This window comes from Oryctolagus cuniculus, chromosome 3 (assembly GCF_964237555.1).
Source record: "Oryctolagus cuniculus chromosome 3, mOryCun1.1, whole genome shotgun sequence".
NCBI classification, from domain to species: domain Eukaryota; kingdom Metazoa; phylum Chordata; class Mammalia; order Lagomorpha; family Leporidae; genus Oryctolagus; species Oryctolagus cuniculus.
This window is the reverse complement of record NC_091434.1, coordinates 30414983-30434600: the sequence shown is the minus strand read 5'-3', so window position 1 is coordinate 30434600 and position 19618 is coordinate 30414983. Positions and strand designations below refer to the sequence as shown.

General features: G+C 38.4%; 1 protein-coding gene and 1 long non-coding RNA gene across 38 annotated transcripts in view; one reads left to right on the top strand and one right to left on the bottom strand.

Annotated features, from left to right (window-relative positions):
- The window catches only part of MAP2 (microtubule associated protein 2), a 308431-nt gene that overhangs the window by 47029 nt on the left and 241784 nt on the right, over positions 1-19618 (top strand). The window lies entirely within an intron of this gene.
- Positions 10098-19618, bottom strand: part of LOC108176883 (uncharacterized) — a 75491-nt gene continuing 65970 nt past the window's right edge. For all 6 annotated transcript variants that reach the window (XR_011387129.1, XR_011387130.1, XR_011387131.1 and 3 more), the window contains 2 exons: positions 17629-17931; positions 10098-12372 (listed from right to left, as the gene is read on the bottom strand). This is a non-coding gene — a long non-coding RNA (uncharacterized lncRNA). The remainder of the gene's footprint in view (positions 12373-17628; positions 17932-19618) is intronic.

Below are 19618 nucleotides of genomic sequence, written 5' to 3'. Positions count from 1 at the left end.
TTTTTGTAACACTGTAATTTATGGCATCCCTGTTAGTCTAAATGATAGCTTTGTTGGCAAATGCCCTGAGATCTAAGACACATGTCAGTTCTTAGGACGTTTGCCTTTTCTTATTGTATCGGTAACTGTGTTGTGTTTCCTAAGAGCAACATGATGGAGAAGCCAAGCCTTTTCAAAGACTTATCCCTGTTTTCCCTCGTATCTTATCCCAGTGAAGACTGCAGGACAAAGAATCTGAAGCATTAGAAATGCTTGCCCTTATTTTAGACTGTAAAAATTCATTCCTTGTCAGATTACCCAGATCTGTCAATGAATATAGGATTTCAAATATCATCCGACTTTGAACTGGCTGGTTTCTTTAAGTTTCACATCTGAAGAAATTGTTCTTGAGTCCAAAGAATAATGTATTATATATCTTGCTCATTTTTTAAAGATTAAATTTTCTAAATTAATTTTTGAGAGGCAGGGGGACAGAGAGAAAGAAATAGAGATGGCCGGCGCCGCAGCTCACTAGGCTAATCCTCCGCCTAGCGGCGCCGGCACACCGGGTTCTAGTCCCGGTCGGGGCGCCGGATTCTGTCCCGGTTGCCCCTCTTCCAGGCCAGCCCTCTGCTGTGGCCAGGGAGTGCAGTGGAGGATGGCCCAGGTGCTTGGGTCCTGCACCCCATGGGAGACCAGGAAAAGCACCTGGCTCCTGGCTCCTGCCATCGGATCAGCGCGGTGCGCCGGCCGCGGCGGCCATTGGAGGGTGAACCAACGGCAAAGGAAGACCTTTCTCTCTGTCTCTCTCTCTCACTGTCCACTCTGCCTGTCAAAAAAAAAAAAAAAAAAAAAAAAAAAAAAAAAAAAAAGAAAGAAATAGAGAGAGCTCCTGTTTTTGGTCCACTCCCCAAATGCCCACAACCACTGGGACTAACCTGGGCTGATGCCAGGAGCTAGGAATGCAATCCAGGTCTCTCACATGTGTCCAGAAACCCAATTATTTGAGCCATCACCAGAGCTTCAGGGTGTGTGTTAGTGAGTATCTGGAGTCAGCAATAGTAGCTCGGCATTGAACCCAGGTACTCTAATATGGAATGTGGGGATCAACCTGCTATCTCTAATGTCATGCCAAATGCCCTTCTGGTTGTCTCTTATAAAGTAAAATTTGATTGTATCAGCTGTTAGTGACTACTTACTTGCAAAGAAATAGTCTCCAGTATTAGCTTCTCATTAAGAAGTTCTTATAAATAGCTGCACCCTTCTTATTTTTTCCAAAATAGTTCTAGCACACCCTGAACACCTCTTCTAGACTGATTTTCACCCTCAATTACCATTTTGGAAACTAGATCCTGAGCAAGTTACTTTGCCTCTCTATGACTTAATTTCTTTATCTATAAAGTAGAAAACTAGAACTAGTAGTTGTATCTTCTTAATTGGATTGTGGGTTAAGTGAATACAGTGGTTAGCTCATAGTAAATGTTCAATAAGTAGCTAAGTTTATGAAGGGCCTACCAGGTACCTTTAATCTATCATCAGAGTTCATCTCACAGCAGTAATTCATACCTCCCCATTTTACAAATGAAGAAACTTAGACTTTGAGATGGTAACATACTTAGGGGAAAATGGAGCAAGGATTTGAGCCAGCTTGGTCTTCCTAATTCCATGATCTAAAAACTACATTTGAATATTTTCCCCTCCCCATGGGAACCTTTAAGAGAGGGAAAGTATTTGTTTCATAGATAGAATTGGTAAGAACTTGTGAAAGTTTCACTCATAACCAGCTATGAAGTCAAGGAAATAGTGGTATACCAAGTTCATGCTGCCCTTAAAATATAAGAATTTCCTGTATCACCAGATGCAAGGACTGAAAACCTGAATCCTCCCCTACTACTCACACCATACACATACAACCAAGGTTTCTTAGTAACGTTTCTATCTGCCTATTCTGATTTTTCCCCTGAATGCTTGACTAATAATTCAAATTCATTGTGATGCAATTTCAATACATAATCTCTTCTAAGCCCTGGACTTGTCATGTTTTCCTCATTTATAATGCAGATACCTAACATCTGCACAGGTACCCAGATTCTAATACTAGAGCCAAATCCTTTGCTTATCTCTACTATTACTTTGATAAATTGTATCACTTATACCTTTGCTGTTCCTTCATCTGCACTGTTTCCAACCTGCATTTTCTGGCTTTTGGTTCTTTTCATTAAAGTAATGACAGCATCTTTACTGAGGTATCTATTCAGTTTCTACTCCTAGTAATTTTGTCGTACATGCTACTACCAGAAGACATTTTCCAATTCCATCTTCAATTCTGTAACTCTCCTGCTTAATCACTTTTTAAAAATGATAAATTTAAACCTAGAACAATATACTAATGAGGGCCACTTATTAAAAGATGTATTTATTTATTTGAAAGGCAGAGTTGGAGAGAGACAGAGAGAGACAGAGAGAGAGACAGAGAGAGAAAAAGTTACAGACAGAATCCACTGATTCACGCCCCAGATGGCTGCAATGGCCAGAATTTGGCCAAACGAAAGCCAGGAACCAGGAACTCCATCCATCTCTCTCATTTGGGTACAGGGACCCTAAGACTTAGGCCATCGCCTGCTGCTTTCTCAGGTGTGTTTGCAGGGAGCTGAATCATAAGTGGTGCCTAGGTGGATTCAAGCATGAAAGGTGATGGCTTAACCTACTACATCACAAGATTGCCCTTAAAATGCACTTGCTTTTTAAGATTTATCTCCCACTGCTCTCTTTTATGGTCTCTAATTGTTGAAAAACCTCATGTAACTACCATTTTCAATATGTTCCTTGTCTTTTCTTTTTATCCCTTTGTTATACTACTGTGTATCTCTGAATTGCCATTTTATTCCCACCAAGACCATTTATACACACACACACACACACACACACACACATACATATATATACACACACACTCATTTTCTGTATTTCTCCTTGGAGCAGGAAGTATTCCCTCCAACTTTTGGTAGCAGGATAATAAACAGGAAAAGGGAATGGACTCTGGAGGCTGATTGGCAGGATTCAATGTCTACTCTCCAACACTTGTTATTATGCAGTTTCTTAGTACCCCTGTGCCTTGGTTTCCACACTTCCAAAATGGTAACAACGATGGGTTGTTATGAAGGTTGCATTAAATATAAAGCAATAGGAACAATGCCTGGCTCATACAGTGTGCTATAGTTTGTAAAATAAGAGTTGACTATCAACAGCAATTGGTTTATATTTTCTTTATGACATTGATCACATCCTATGCCATATTATTTTCATTCATGTCTTACCTAAGCCTACCTCTTCTCCAGCTCTATTTAGAGAAAGAGGTTTTTGCTTTTTTTCATTGTATTGCACATATGGGGTTAGATATTTGGTCCTTGAAAGGGGTACTTTTATCATGACAGATCAATATTTAACTTTCAGTAGAATTGTTCCAAGATCAGATCCAGCTTTCTATTATTATTAATTTTGTCATCGCTCTCTGGGCACTCTCAGATCTTAAGATTTTGAGAGAATTGAGAATTCCCATGGAAGATTTTTTTCAGTTCAGTGTTTTTAAGCAAACAAAGTCAGATTCAGCTGATGGAGAATTTGTCCCTTCAACCCTCAGCCTCACAGGTTTTATGATGCTTGTGTTTTCGTGAACTGTACCAACAGATAATGATATAGTATCTTTGCCAAAGAGTTTTCCAGATTGCATCTAATTAAACTGTGTGGATGTCTTTGATCTGAGGACACATTACCTTTCCTTAGTAGGTAAGGAAAAAGGAGGCAGAGGCAGCCAAGTAATGTGGATGGGACTCAGCCGCTCTGACTGCTCCAGAGCCTGAGGCTGCGAACATGTGAGAGCGTTTCTCTGCTGCTCTGACTTCCAGTTTCCAGGATAACGTCCAGAATGATACTATCAGGACCACACTGAGAGTTCATGGCTGAGCCACAGACTAAACTAGATCATGGAATCTTACTAATAATAATCAGAGAGCTTAAAAAGATCTTAGAAATCATCTTGCAATTCCTTATGCATGAATCTCCTTTAAACAAATTTATGACCTGAGCTCATTCAGCCCTTTTTTGAGTTCCTACTTAAGGAAACCTATTATCACTTAAGTCATCTTACCATATCTTCTTCCTAGTTAGATAGAGCTTAGTATCAGGACATCACTCCTCTTGCAGTTTTCACTAATTTGTATAAATTCTCCCCTTAAACCAGCTACAGGGTTTTACTCTTTGACAAGGGATTTTCCAGCATGAGAAAACAGATACCATCCCCTTCATCCAGTTTTCTCTGGTTCTATATATCTTTAGTTCTTTCAAATCTTCCTTTTTTATTATTTATTGACAGGTAGAGTTATAGACAGCGAGAGACAGAGGGACAGAGAGAAAGGTCTTCCCTCCGTTGGTTCACCCCCCAAATGGCCGCTACGGCCGGCGCCAGGAGCCAGGAGCCAGGTGCTTCTTCCTGGTCTCTTATGCAGGTACAGAGGCCCAAGCACTTGTGCCATCCTCCACTGCCCTCCCGGGCCACAGCAGAGAGCTGGACTGGAAGAGGAGCAACTGGGAACAGAAACCGGTGCCCATATGGGATGCCAGCACCGCAGGCGGAGGATTAACCAAGTGAGCCATGGCGCCTGCCCCCTCCAATCTTTCTTACGTAACACGAATTTTCATATTTTATTTTTTAGAAATCCAAAGATTTCTGTCTCTAATCAAGTAAGTGTATGCACTGTATCTTTTGGTTAGTTATTATTGGACCCACTATGTTTCTGTCTCCATCTTCTTAGAAAGACAGAATTCAGAGATACACTCTTCCAGTTCTTTATCCTTTAATTTTGCTTTACACCTGCTATGGTCTCCATGAATAGCCTGTCAATCACTTTGTCTCTCTGTGTTTCTCTCCTCTCTCTCTCTCTCTTTCAAACACAAATGCAAGGCACACACGAATTTTAGTGCCTTGGTTTCTAATCAGGCGAAGAACTGTCTACACAAGTGTGGCTCATTCTTGTAGACTGGTATTATAAGATTAATTTGCCTTTTAGTTACACAAACCAAGACTTGAATTAAATCATTGGCATTTTTCTAGCTATATTACCTTTAGCTATTTCAGTTCACTTCCACTTCTTACCTCCTGAAAAACAGAAATTTTAATTCTTGTCTGATTGGAAAGAAGGATATGTTGAGTGAATTACGAAATGTGAGAATGCTTGGCTTATACTAAACACTCAAGAACTATTCATTAATGTTCTACAGTGGTTCTGTATTCTCAAAGGCCCACCTACAAATTTTATTATGGTTTGCTACATCAAACACATATGTTTGCTTTCAGACCCTAGTCATCCATGTTTTTTTAATATTGCAAATCTTCAATGTGCAAAATTAGTATAGCATGCTTGAATTTAAACACTCATAATCAAAAGAAGTGAAAAATCCAAACATTGTTTTGGGCAGAAACTGCAGGAGGAGGTGATCATTGGAAACAGCTTGTCTTACAGATGAGCAATGCCCCTTGGCACTGTTTTAAAAGTGAAAAAGAAATGGGTTTGCACATGGCAAATGCTCTTGTATATTTATCCATCTGGGTGTATTATTAATGTATCTTCTTGAGCAGTTTGAGTTTGTGCTATACTATAATTATACATACATTTTTTCCATTCGCAGACTTCTCTTTTGCTCTATTTAAAGACAAAATTCCCTGCAACATTTTTTCTTGAACAATTCTTCTGCATTTTTCTGTACTCCCCTTTTTCTGTACTTTCTTAACCTTTAAACAGATATTGTTGCTGAAACAAAGTCGGTCACTGATGGTGAGATTGAGGCCCTGTATTTCTCACCTCCATTTCTCAACACCCACTGCCCTCAGTTTTTTTTTTTTTTTTTTTTTTTGACAGGCAGAGTGGACAGTGAGAGAGAGAGACAGAGAGAGAAAGGTCTTCCTTTGCCGTTGGTTCACCCTCCAATGGCCACCGCGGCCGGCGCACCGCGCTGATCCGATGGCAGGAGCCAGGAGCCAGGTGCTTTTCCTGGTCTCCCATGGGGTGCAGGGCCCAAGCACCTGGGCCATCCTCCACTGCACTCCCTGGCCATAGCAGAGAGCTGGCCTGGAAGAGGGGCAACCGGGACAGAATCCGGCGCCCCAACCGGGACTAGAACCCGGTGTGCCGGCGCCGCAAGGTGGAGGATTAGCCTATTGAGCCACGGCGCCAGCATTGCCCTCAGTTTTTCTTTCTCCGTCTTGGCTCCCGTATACAACATGCTTTCAACTAAACATTCTGGTCTGTCTTCTCCCCACACCAAGACACCAAGCTTCCAAGAGTGAATGCTAAAAGGAGATAACTTCTTCAGAGCAAAAATCATTTGGACATCATATTTCCCCATTTATCTTATATAGTGAACACAGTGTGATCTTACTTTTGAAAACTGCAGTGACCCACTAACTTCTTTACCCACCTCACTGTACTTTGTCCTTCAGCTTGACCTCCATATTAAAGTAGACAAATGGAAAATCATAAACCTACCAATATTCATATCCCTGTTTAAAGGTCTTTAGTGTCTTCCCATTTGTCTTTTTGTACGATGACAAATATTTCCATGGCTTTCAAGGTTCTGCATGACCTGACCTCTGTCTGCATTCCTGGTTGTACTCATCGTATTCTCTTTCCTACCACATTGAACCTCAAAGGCACCATGTTTCTTTTTTCCTTGGTCACATGCACTTTCTGCTAGTTAATTCTTTCATCCTCTCTCCTATCTGATTAGCTCTGACTCATCCTACACATCTGGAAATCCTTGCCCAAAGCCTTTCATATCCCTTTGCCTTAGAATATCCCTTGCAGTTTTTAATTATTTGGAACCTATCTTAAAATCTTGATAATTTGATTATTTTGTTAATACTTGTTTTCTTTTACTAGACGGTGAGCCTTTTGAGAATAGGGACTCTGGCTGGTTTTCATCCCCATTATTCAACAGTATCTAGCATAGTCTGGAGAATATTAATTCCTCTTTAATATTTAATTAACAAATAAAAGTAGAAGCTGTTAAGGAAGAGGAGGGTATAAAGTCATTCTTGAATGCTAATTTTCTAAATCCTAGGCAAGTTCAGAAAAGGAGTGTGGTATCTTAATATTATCTAATGAAAGCCTTTTAAAAATAAATAAATAAATAAATAAATAAATACAAATTCATTCATGTGATATATACGAGTTTGGGAAAATGATAAATATCTCCCTCCCACCACACCCCTGCCACCCATACTCCCACCTTTCTTCCTCCTACTTCTTCCTTTCCCATTCTTATTTTTTACAGTGGTAAATTTTCAGTTAATTTTTATACTCATAATATTAACCCTACAATAAGTAGAGAGTTCAACCATTAGTATGGAGAAAAAAGAAAAGAACAAAAATAAACAAGAAAAACATTGTTTCTCAACTGTCAAAGCAAGGGCTGTTCAAAACCATCGCATTTCAAAGTGTTGGTTTCACTCCTATAGATTACATTTTAAGAACTCTGTTAGTTACCACAGATCAGAGAGGCCATATGGTATTTGTCTTTTCTGTGAAAGGCTTTTTGTTACTGGCTAAATATAATGGTTTCTAGTTGCATCCATTTTGTTGCAAATGACTGGATATCATGTTTTTTTTTTTTTTTTTTAATCACTGTGTAGTATTCCATAGTGTATTTATACCATAACTTCTTTATCCAGTTTTCAGTTGATGGACATCTGGGTTGATTCCATATCTTAGCTATTGCAAATTGGGCTGAAATGAACAGTGGGGTATAGATCACTCTTTCATATGCTTATTTCATTTCCTTTGGATAAATTCCCTGGAGTGAGATGGCTGGGTTATATGGTAGGTCTATATTAAGCTTTCTGAGATACCTCCCTACTGTCTTCCACAGTAGCTGTACCAGTTAACTTTCCCACCAACAGTGGATTAAGGTACCCTTATCCCCACATCCTTATCAGTATTTATTATTTGTTAGTGTCTGTGTGGCAGCCATTCTAACAGCGGTGAGATAAAAAATCATTGTGGTTTTGATTTGCATTTCCCTGATGGCAAGTGATCCTGATCATTTTTTCATGTGTCAATTGGCCATTTGAATTTCCTGTCTTGAAAAATGTCTGTTCAGGTCCTTTGCTCATTTCTTGACTAGGTTGGTTGTTTTGTAGCTGTTGAGTTTCTTGAGCTCTTTATAGATTCTAGAAATTAATCCTTTAACAGTTGCATAGTTTGCAAATCTACTGAAAGTTTTTAAGAACAGTGGAAGCTTAATATCCAGGTATTTACATAATTGGTCTCATGCCTTTGGCCCTCTACATTTAAATAAAGAGGATGAAAGAGTATTCTACAAAGAAACAAATGTTATTAAACAAAATTTAAAAAGGTTTTCATTAGATAATATTAAGATACCACACTCCTTTATTTGATAGATGTCATCATCTTGAAAATGGTTTCCATCCCTTGATAATGAAACGTTAAATTGTTCTAAAAAAATACTTCTAGAAAAGAGAGACTTCAATGATAAAATTGAAGATAGATAAGCCTGATCATTATCAGCATTTTCTGGCTTTAAAACATCCCAACAAAAGCTCATGCAAATGAGATATTGCATTTTTGCTGCTAAGTTGAAAGAGGAATAAGTGAAACTTTATGATTAAAAGGATTTTTCCACTCCTTCATCCCAATGATTTTCTATGTAAACAAACTATATTTTGAAATGCAGAAAAATACATATGATGTATGGATGCCCTTCAGGGCAAGTATGTGTCTGTATGGTTAACCAAGGATTTAAGCTGGCAACTAGGTTTATTAAGGAGAAACTGGGTCTCTTAAGAATTTTGCAGGTAAATAACATCAACCAGAAATGCAGAGTAACTGATCAGATAACCGATGAGGCCCAAGTTAGTTGATCTTCATTTCCACAAGAGATCTGATGGGTAGAGTCTGCCCTAGATTATGTTGGGTTTGTAAAGTCAAGTCCCAAAGCTCATGGACATGTAAGTCTCAGGAAAAGTTAAGTTTACAGTCTGAGCTTTTTGTTTCCAAGACTGAAAGCAACCATTCATTGGGGAACTGACAGTGCATTAAATTGAAATGCCTCTTTGTGACAAAGGCGAGGTTAAATACTCATTACTAATGACTATTTGCCCTTTAAACCTTGAGGGAGAGGGGAAAAGCAGATTATGGAATGTGGAAATGAATGGTTAGGACTACTCAAAGGAAAAATGTTGCCGCCAATGAAATTACTTTGTCATTGTTTTATATCAAAGAACAGTCAACTGTCAATTTATATGAAAGAGCTATACTATTTGTTAGAATACTAGCAGTGAATTGAAAGGAAGTTTAGATATGTTCTAGTCTGCTCTTGTTTTATAGAAGAAAAAATAAATGGATTAGCAGTTGTCAAACAGTATGAATGGATTTGGGGATATTTTTATGCATGCATTTATTGTTGTTACATTCTTCTGATTCTGCCAATATTGAAACAAGACTTTTCGTGACCAGAATTGCTGCTTGAACTCCAGTACCAGGATGCTACTTTGTGGCCCATTTCGTGTCAGACCCTTCTTAAGGTATCGAAGAACATCATCCCCATCCCAGCGATTACAGTACTTCCCACCAAATACTCTGATGCTGTTTTGGTCTGATCTTTCTTCACCACGTAATAGCATCACTGAAAATATATTTTGTTCATCTGTGAATTCCAGCTGTTTCACCATGATTGTTAGGCTATTGGGGCCTAATACTTTTTTCCTGAAAAACTGTGATCAAAAACTGGTCTATAGCTTTCTACTCACCAACTTTGAGAGACTTTACTTACAATTAGAAATAATGTTTTCCTTCATTATTCCATGCATTGTAATGTAGATTAATTAATTAAAATCCACCTTTTACAGCATTAAGGACATGTGGATGAGGAAGTAGAAGTAAGTTCCAGTAGGTTGAGAAGCCACAGTACCATATTTATTTGAGGACTTTGCATTTATCAAATATATTTTCATCAGGAAAACTTACACAATTTTATGATATGCTATATAATTCCTAAATGTCTGAACTTTAATTTTAAATCTTGTAAGAGATGATTTCAGAAAATTTGAGAAGATTAAAAGACAAGTTTATTGTGGAAAAAACGTTTTGAAATTCATGTATAGTTTTTTCATAATACTCATTTTTTCAGGAACCTTTGATGTCCCCTCATATTTGGGGATATAGAAGGAGATAAAGATTTTTAAAAAGGTATATAATTGTCCACTCTGATAAGGTAATTTTGGCTTACAAAGCCAAAGGTGTAAGAATTCTTAATGGAAACCTCAGAACGCTGATGAGATTCTTCTATTAGTTGTTTAAGAAAGACCTTAGTTATGATGCAACTAGTAAAATATTAGAATATATCAGAGAATAAAGCTGGAATTATGAATTACTCTTTTAAGAATACTTTTTAAATAATGAATGAACATGTATTTATGCCTTTCTGTTTTATTGCATGTATTTTTTTGGATAAAGCATTATATGATTTCTGTTAGGATTTCTGTAAGAGAAAATATTTCCAGCTTTCCGTATTCAGTTACCCCATATGGCCCTTGTCTATTTCTTTTCGTTTAACTAGTTGAGAATCTACTTCTGCGTACTGATTCATGATATTTCCTGACAATGCACCCATCAAAGGAGTCAAATTTCAGAAATGGCTACCTTACATTCTCTCTTTAGTGGCTAATACTAGAGCAGTTTGAGATATGGGCTACCTGCCACAAGGTGAACCACAGCAATTTTGATTCCAGCTGATTTGTGGCTTGATCTTTGCTAGGAACTATTTGTTAATGAATAAATTCAAAATACCAGTCTCTGTGTCTATACATCCTCTTTGTTTTTAATACATTTATATTTAATACTAAGTACTGATGTCCACTTATATGGAATATATTTATAGTACCTAACTGCAAGACACATGAACAAGGTGTGTCACAACATAGTAATCTTCCCAGCCCTATGAGGAGTCTCCAGGAAAAATGTCTGTTTTCCTCTAGGAAACGTGATAGGAGGTCAGTAGGCACATGCTGCCTTTTTGCTAGACAAAGCTCCCTCTTCCTTTCCCTCAGAGCACAGAACACTTTTAATAGAACTCGAAATGCTTTCATCCTTTTGGGTTGAAGGACTTTTATTATGGTGAGGACTTCTTATCTCAGAAAAATGAATTTCTTATCATCCAAGGTAGAAGAAAGGACCTCTAAAAGAAACAAACATTTACAAAATACTTTTAAAATCCTTATGAATTTTAAGCTGAGGCCTTCTCCAAGAATAAAATTGTGAATCCTAATTTTTGAATGGAGAGTCCTGTACATCTGGAAGTGAAAACAGCCATTCAAAACCTAGATCCTTTGACTTCGGACTTCGGACCCTTTCCCTTATTTTGGAATTGAGCATCTCAGTACACAGATGCTGATAAAGAGGTGTATCTACAAAAAGAGGTAAAACAGCCAAACCTACTATAATCTTCCCATCAATTTATGTTTACTTTTTAAAAAATCTACTCTGCTTGTAATTCAGGCTGAAACTAGGAAACGCGTTGCTCCTTCCCACCAGCGCTCCTGAAAGTGAAATATATGCTGCTGCTCAAAGCCCACCATCTCCCTAATGGCAATTAAAGCTGGGCAGAGATCCCAATGTAATAAAAACAGTCTCAGAGCTTTTCACTAACCTTGGTCTGGGAAAAGCAACATTGGAGGTTTTATTTCTTGAAAAATACACGGTGTCCATATGATTAAATGCTCTTCATTTTCTCCCAACCACAGGGTGCACACTCAAGCCTTAATTGTGCCAGCTGTTCTCTTAACCCATCACCTAAATATTGCTCTTGAAGTAATCTGTCTTGATACAAAGCCTTTTAGGTTCTCTTTATTACGATTCATCTCTCTTATACTAAACCAAATGTGTTTCCCTCATTTGAGAAAAGTGAGCTCTTTTGAGGAAAATCAAAAGCGAAGATTATTTTTAATTGTATTTATTAAGGCAATTCTCTTTTCCTGTCTTAATTGAACTCTGTTAAGCTTTCAAAATCTTCACCACAAAGGTTGGCTGAGCTATTTTTCTTTTCAAACGAGGCCAAGTTTTGTGGGCACCCATGATGCAGCCCTAATGGTGAGTGCGCAGATTGCTCAGCAAGGTTAGCATTCAAGGCCAGGTTTGTCCTGATGTCCCAAAGCTTCCTCAGGAGTCTTGCAGCGAGGCGCGTCGCAGGCTGGTGGCTTTAACGAAGGAGCTTGGATACCGTAGTGACGTCATGTTCTGTGCTTTTCAGATGATTTGGAAACTGGGAAAGTGATCCATTCACCTTCTCAAATATAAACAATTGATGAAGGAGTTGAGGAGCCTGGGTGAAGAGAATAAAATGTGCTACTTTTATAATCTCTTAATGAGTCTTAAAGTATTTCAAAATAAAAAGATGACTAAAACTGAAAATGACCAAAGCCGAATATGAAGACACCAAACTGCCATGTATATAGGTATAGCTGTAGCTTTAAAAAGTCGACTTAAAATGACAAAATAAAGAATAAAATTTGTTCCCTTTTCATTGCTTCAGCCACAAAATGTGAGACATTCTGTATGCCCAAACCCCTGGATATAATTATGTTAATGAGGGGCAAAAAACAACATTAGGTTATTCTTTAACCAAAGAGTTTAAATCAATGTTAAAGTCTGTCTCTACTTTTTTTTCCCTCTTCTTTCCCTCCCTTTCTGTTCCTCTCTCTTCCCTCTTCCTCTCTCTCTCCTCTTTCCTTCCCTCCACCCTAAGAAGTCTGACCAAAACAATGCTAAAAATAATGCTGGTTTACTTTTACTCTGTTGCATCAGGAAAATACCTCTTAGGTCAAAGTTTTGTAAGGACTGCTGCTCATATCAGATAGACATGCATGTGAAGAGAAGAGAACAAAACAAGCAAGCCAACAGGAAGTCATGTCAGGGTAAACCTGCCATTATTGCTACACCCACTTGTAACAGGGCTTAGGAACTTGGCCCCTAAAATCAAGTAGTCCAGAAAATGTTCTAATCATGACCTTATAGGTGACCCTTACATGTTACTCTCTGTGAACAATATGCTATCTTCTACTTATGTTTAGTAAAAGAAATCCAGGAGTTAATGCATTTAAAGGGTGCCTGGCATACAGTATGGCCTCAGTCACTATTAGCTATTTTATTGACTAAAGGCAAATGACTAGGACTATCCAGATCTCAAAATGTACCTGGATATTTGAAATATGATTTACAAAATCTCTCTGCCAAAGAACATGAAAAATGAGTGCTAAGAGATAATGTGGTTGTGTAAAGGACACCCAGCAGCCCAGAGCCACCTCAACTCTCTTGTTGCACAGTTCCCTCTCCAAATGTAGGGCGGGCCTGTATAAATAATTCAGTTTCTGCTGGTGTTTATCATACATTATTAAAATATCAACTTGCAGTGCCTATTATCTTCATTTTTAAAATTTTTTTGGTATGTCTCTGCTTTCTTCTTCAGTTTTAATTACCTAAATGCATTTTAATTGCTATCAGGATATTTGTCCTCAATTTAGAGGAGTTACCTATATATCCATGGGACATAATCACTGTAAGTAAATGGAATGAAAGTCAGTATACTGGGCCAGCATAGTGGTGTACTGGGTAGAGCTGTGGCCTGCATTGCCAGCATCCCCATGAGCACCGGTTTAGGATGAAGCTCCTGGCTACCGGCTTCAGCCAGGCCCAAGCCCAGCCGTGTGACCATTTGGGGAGTGAACCAGGCAATGGAAGATTTTTCTCTCTGATTCTCTCTCTCTCTCTCTCTCTCTCTCTCTCTCTCTCTGTAACTTTGCCTTTCAAATAAATAAAATAAATCTTTAAAAAATCAGTATATTGTATAGATTCTTCCAGAGCTTCAGGCTAATTTTTAAAGAAATGTCTAGCTCACCTAGGCATGTCATTTTATTGTTTTAAGAGATTTAGCAGTGAAAGAGAGAGGAGAGTTCTTTCATCTGTTGCTTCATTCCTGCAACTCCCACAGCAGCGAGGTGCTATGGCAGCCTAAAGCCAGGAGTCTATCTGGGTCTCCAATGTGGCTGGTAGGGACAAGAGTGTTTGAACTGTCATCTGCTGCTTCCCAGGTGCATTTTCAGGGTAATGGATCAGAAACAGAGATGGAACTCAAACTAGCACTCCAGTGTGGGATGTGGGCATCCCAAGTGGCAGTTTAACCTACTGGGCCACAATGCCTGCCTCATAATGTTGTCTTTTTTTTTTTTTTTATGTAAGGCCCAGGGGTAGAGGATCTTTTTCTTCTGCCAAGTACTGTAATTTATAACACCATTAGTGAGCCATACAAAATAATCAACTTCAAAATTAGCCTGCTTCATTTATTGAATTTCAAGTCCTGCCTGCAGTTGTCTTGGCAGAGCCAGACCACATGATTTCGTGAGCCTTATATAGCCCATGGGCCAGTTGTGTCCCACTCTGGAGCCATTTTACTTATTGAGAAGCAATAAGCAGTCTTAAGTGCTGGATAAAATGAATATTAATTTCTAATGTCCTAGAGTATACTGATTCATTTTCAATGTAAAAAAGCAAATGATTTTTCTCATAGTGGAACTTCAAGAAACATGAAGATTTTCTACTGTGTGAAAATATGTTGGTTTCCAATTTAAGATCAGTAAATATTTTCTTGAAATTATAGTGCAAGAAATAACCAACTTTTATGTTGTAAGATATTATATTTATTAACAAAAGAAGGAACTCTGGGTTTTTGTTGAAGTTGGCATAGCCTTTGCTGAGATAATATTAATAATATAGAGGACTTATATAAAACCTTATTACAGCAACTATATTTGCATTTATTCTCTTAATGCAATTTTATTTTAAATCATTACTATTTGCTTAATGGAGAAGAACAATGATACTGAAGATAATTTTTTGATCAATTGCTTAATAAGGCTGACCACTAAAGAAAGAGCTTAAAATCTGACATTCAACATTATAGTTAGATTTGCTTTCTTAGTTTCTATTTCTTAAAATAACAGTACTGATTTAAAAGTTTTCTGAATCAAATAAATGAATAGAAGGACTTGAAACTATCAAATCAGAAAAATTCAGAGATTCTTTAGTTAATTGTAATATGTCTAGGCCGGCGCCGCGGCTCACTAGGCTAATCCTCTGCCTTGCGGCGCCAGCTCACTGGGTTCTAGTCCAGGTCGGGGTGCCGGATTCTGTCCCGGTTGCCCCTCTTCCAGTCCAGCTCTCTGCTGTGGCCATGGAGTGCAGTGGAGGACGGCCCAAGTGCTTGGGCCCTGCACCCCATGGGAGACCAGGACAAGTACCTGGCTCCTGCCATCGGATCAGCGCGGTGCGCCGGCCGCAGCACACCAATCGCGGCGTCCATTGGAGTGTGAACCAACGGCAAAAGAAGACCTTTCTCTCTGTCTCTCTCTCTCACTGTCCACTCTGCCTGTCAAAAAAAAATGTAGTATGTCTAATTTCTACCTTAAAATGTGAAAATAATTGCCTTGGAATATATACTAAAATAATTTTAGTCTTCTTTGTTTCATTACCTAAGCAAAAAATACAAATAAAGTTTTATTTTGCTGATTAAATTTTTTAGCCTATTTATTTGCTTAATCTGAAAGGCAGAGCAACAGCAAGAGAAGGAGAGGCAGAGACAGAGATCTTCAATAGTTGCTGGTTCAACTTCGTAAGTGGCCATAACTGCCAGTCCTAAACCAGGATCCAGGAACTCCATCCTCCTCTCCCACAAAGGTGGCAGGGGCTCAAACACTTGGGCTTTCTGCTGCCTTCCCAGGCTCATTAACAGGAAGCAGGATGGGAAGCAGAGTAGCCAAGACTTCAACAGGCACTTTATTTATTTATTTATTTTTTTGACAGGCAGAGTTAGACAGTGAGAGAGAGAGACAGAGAGAAAGGTCTTCCTTCCATTGGTTCACCACCCAAATGGCCGCTACAGCCGGCGCATCACACTGATCCGAAGCCAGGAGCCAGGTGCTCCCTCCTGGTCTCCCATGGGGTGCAGGGCCCAAGGACCTGGGCCATCCTCCACTGCCTTCCCGGGCCACAGCAGAGAGCTGGCCTGGAAGAGGGGCAACCGGGACAGAATCCGGCGCCCCAACCGGGGCTAGAACCTGGTGTGCCGGCACCGCAGGCAGAGGATTAACCAAGTTAGCTGTGTTGCCGGCCTAACAGGCACTCTTGATATTGCATGCCAGTGTCACAAACGGTGGCTTAACCCACTGTGCCACAATACTAGCCCCTACATATTAAATATTTTAGAAACATTTGGTAAATAATAATTTCTTTCAAGTTGAGCTTGTATAATAGTAAAACATTACAAAATAAAATAAAATTGAGTTGCTAGTAGTAAACCCAAATGATTTTTCCACAACTGAACCCATAAATATATTTTGTCACTTTTGTTGTTTCCTGTGTTTTAACTGAATACATCACATACATTTATTTAATTAACATGTGGAAATTTATTCTGCAGTTGGACTGTATCACAATTTTCCTCACTATTCATTACCTAGTAGTGTACATTCTGAAATACCTGTAAGGTTTTCAGTAAAGTATGAACACTTATAAAGAATATCAATGAAACTTAAAATCTGTAGAAAACCACTATATCTAAGAGAAAGGTCTGGTGATACTCTGTTGACAGTGAGTCTGCTTTAGGAGAATGGCAATTGGAACTTAGAATATAATGATGTTGTCAAGGTTAATAGACTCCACATAGTACCATGACCCGCTGGTTTTACTAACTGGAACCTTTTATTTCATTTGACGCTAATAGGTTCTAGGCTACACAAAACAGTAAGGTTATTATATGCATTTTTTATTATAATACATCTAATTTTTAATAGGGTTTAATTCCTGGCTAAGTCTCTGGATACCTGACAATATCTAAATGAGATTGCAAGCTAGCATTACTTTATTGTTGTTGGAATCATATATTTATTGTTTAAAATATACCTTCAGTTGAGATAATTTAAAACATTTTTGTGCCGGCACCGCAGCTCACTTGGCTAATCCTCCACCTGTGGTGCCGGTACTCCGGGTTCTAGTTCCGGTTGGGGCACTGGTTCTGTCCCGGTTGCTCCTCTTCCAGTCCAGCTTTCTGCTGTGGCCCGGGAAGGCAGTGGAGGATGGCCCAAGTGCTTGGGCCCTGCACCTGCATGGAAAACCAGGAGGAAGCACCTGGCTCCTGGCTTCAGATCAGCACAGCACGCTGGCTGTAGCATTCATTTTGGGGATGAACCAACGAAAGGAAGACCTTTCTCTCTGTCTCTCTCTCACTGTCTAACTCTGCCTGTCAAAAAAAAAAAACAAAAACAAAAACAAAAAAACACCCTTTTGTTACATAATTTACACTATAGTCACGAGCTAACATTGCCCAAATAAGAGCTGCTTTATTTATAACCCAAAATGGGTCATTTGAAATTAATAGTAAGATTTGATATTAGTATTTATCTATTGTAATCAAGATCTTTCACCTAATAATAGAAAAAACCCATAAATGATATTAAGCTAAAACAACAATGACACCTAAAATGTCCAAGAAGTTTTATTGTATAGAGGTGGAGGAAACCAGGTTTACCATTATGATCTTTAGCTCAACTTTGTTCTTGCTCTTTCTTTCACTTGTTCTCTCTGATTTCTCTTTTCCCGTTTTCTCCTTCTACTCTCCTTCCCTTTCTTCTTCCCCATCTTGTTCTTTCTCCATTCCCCTCTGTTCTCTTCATATCTTCAAGAGGCTTTCTCTCTGTGTGATAAGATAGATAACAAATTGTTTCCATGATTGTTACTTATAGTTAACCTCTTTTTAGTCTGTGTCACAAGCTGGATTCCTGTGGAGCTGACTCTGAGACTGAGTTTAACTTCCATTTGTTGGGATCAGGGCCTGTAAAAGTAACGAGAGGAAAATAGGAAGAGCAAAAAGGAGATGAAGAAAGAGGTCCAAGGACTGAGTTTGCTCAGTTCTTGTCTACTGACTGTCTTCCCTCTCTCCATACTCAGGGCATTATGTCTTTCATTGATGGGGGTAAGGGAAAAGTGCATCAGTGTCTCGACACCAGCATCACTTGGCCTGTTTCAAAATTAATAAAGTGTCTGGAAATGGAGTTAATTAATTCACCTATCCTATTCTGTGGTTGAGACTAAGGTGGGATTGGATTTTGTGTAATCAATCTCACTTAAGCCTTATAAAATTGATCATACACACACATAAAGATGAACTCAGTTATTGAAGAAGAAAATAGAGGTGTTACATTGGCACTTATGTGAAAATGTCTTGCTTTGGGTCACTTGAATATGAAGACAGATTGTCTTTAGGCTTTTAAAATCAAGAGAAGAGGGCAGACATTTACCCTAGTGGCTAATACATCCATTTCTGACATCATAGTGGGTTTGATTTCTGGCTTTTGCCACTGTCAAATCTGGGAGACAATGATGATGGCTCAGATAATTGTGTTTCGACCACACAAGTGGGAGACCGGATTGAATTCCTGGCCAACCCCAGCCATTATGGGCGTTTGGGGACTGAACAAGCAATGAGTGCTCTCTGTCTGTTGGTGTGTCAGTCTCTCTTTCTCTGCCTCTCAAATGAATAAAAAATAATTTTACAAATAATCAACTAAAGAGAAGTATGATAATAGTATACATTTTTATTTGGTTTGTAGACTCCAGATATGTTTCCTTCTAAGTCTATCCTTTCCTTTGTTATTAAGCATATATTAGATCATAATATAACAGTAAAACACAGCCAGTGTGATCTTCTTGTTCATGAGGAGTTGATGATGGTTCAGTTATTTGTGGCTTAAAGTATATAAGATTCCTGTTCCTTCTTTTTTTCTCAAAACAATGCATTCCATTGAATAAACATCTTTGACTAGAATTCTTTGATGGAGCATCTTACAGAAAAATACACACTAGGAAAAAAAAAAAAAAAAGCCTGAGTGACTTGGCAAGAATCTGAAAGACAGCAGAATTAGTGGTGATACTTCTTCTATTAATAGTTAAAAGTCAATATTTGCAGTTGTGTTGTAGAGACCAATCATACATCTTAGCACTTTTACTAAATTGTAACTTAATGAAGGCAGAATGCCTCCCATGTCAAAAAATATATACATCCACTGTTGTATAGTATTGATATTTGAATATATTTACACAAGCAAACATGTCAAACATGTCAGTAAATTAACTGTGCTGATTTTAAAGCACATATATTTGTCATAATAGTTAAATTTAACATTCAGTGGAATAATATTACCATCAGAAATCCAGTGTCAGCATCATTGATTTCAGTGTTAGTACATTTTAGCCTGTAGTGGCAGCCTTCTTGAAAACTACGTCAGTCCTTTCCCATTTGACATCCTCAATATGTATTCAGATTAATATATGATTAGTCACAAGAAGTAAGCAAATGCTTAAAAAATGAATGAAAAGTTGACCCTCCATTATATGCTAAACTTAACACAATCTCAATCTCATTTTGTCTTCAGAGACCTCTGGGAAATAGGTATTGTTAAACCCATTCTGAAGATGGAAAAACTGAGACTCAGACATACTTAAACACTAATTGTAAGAGA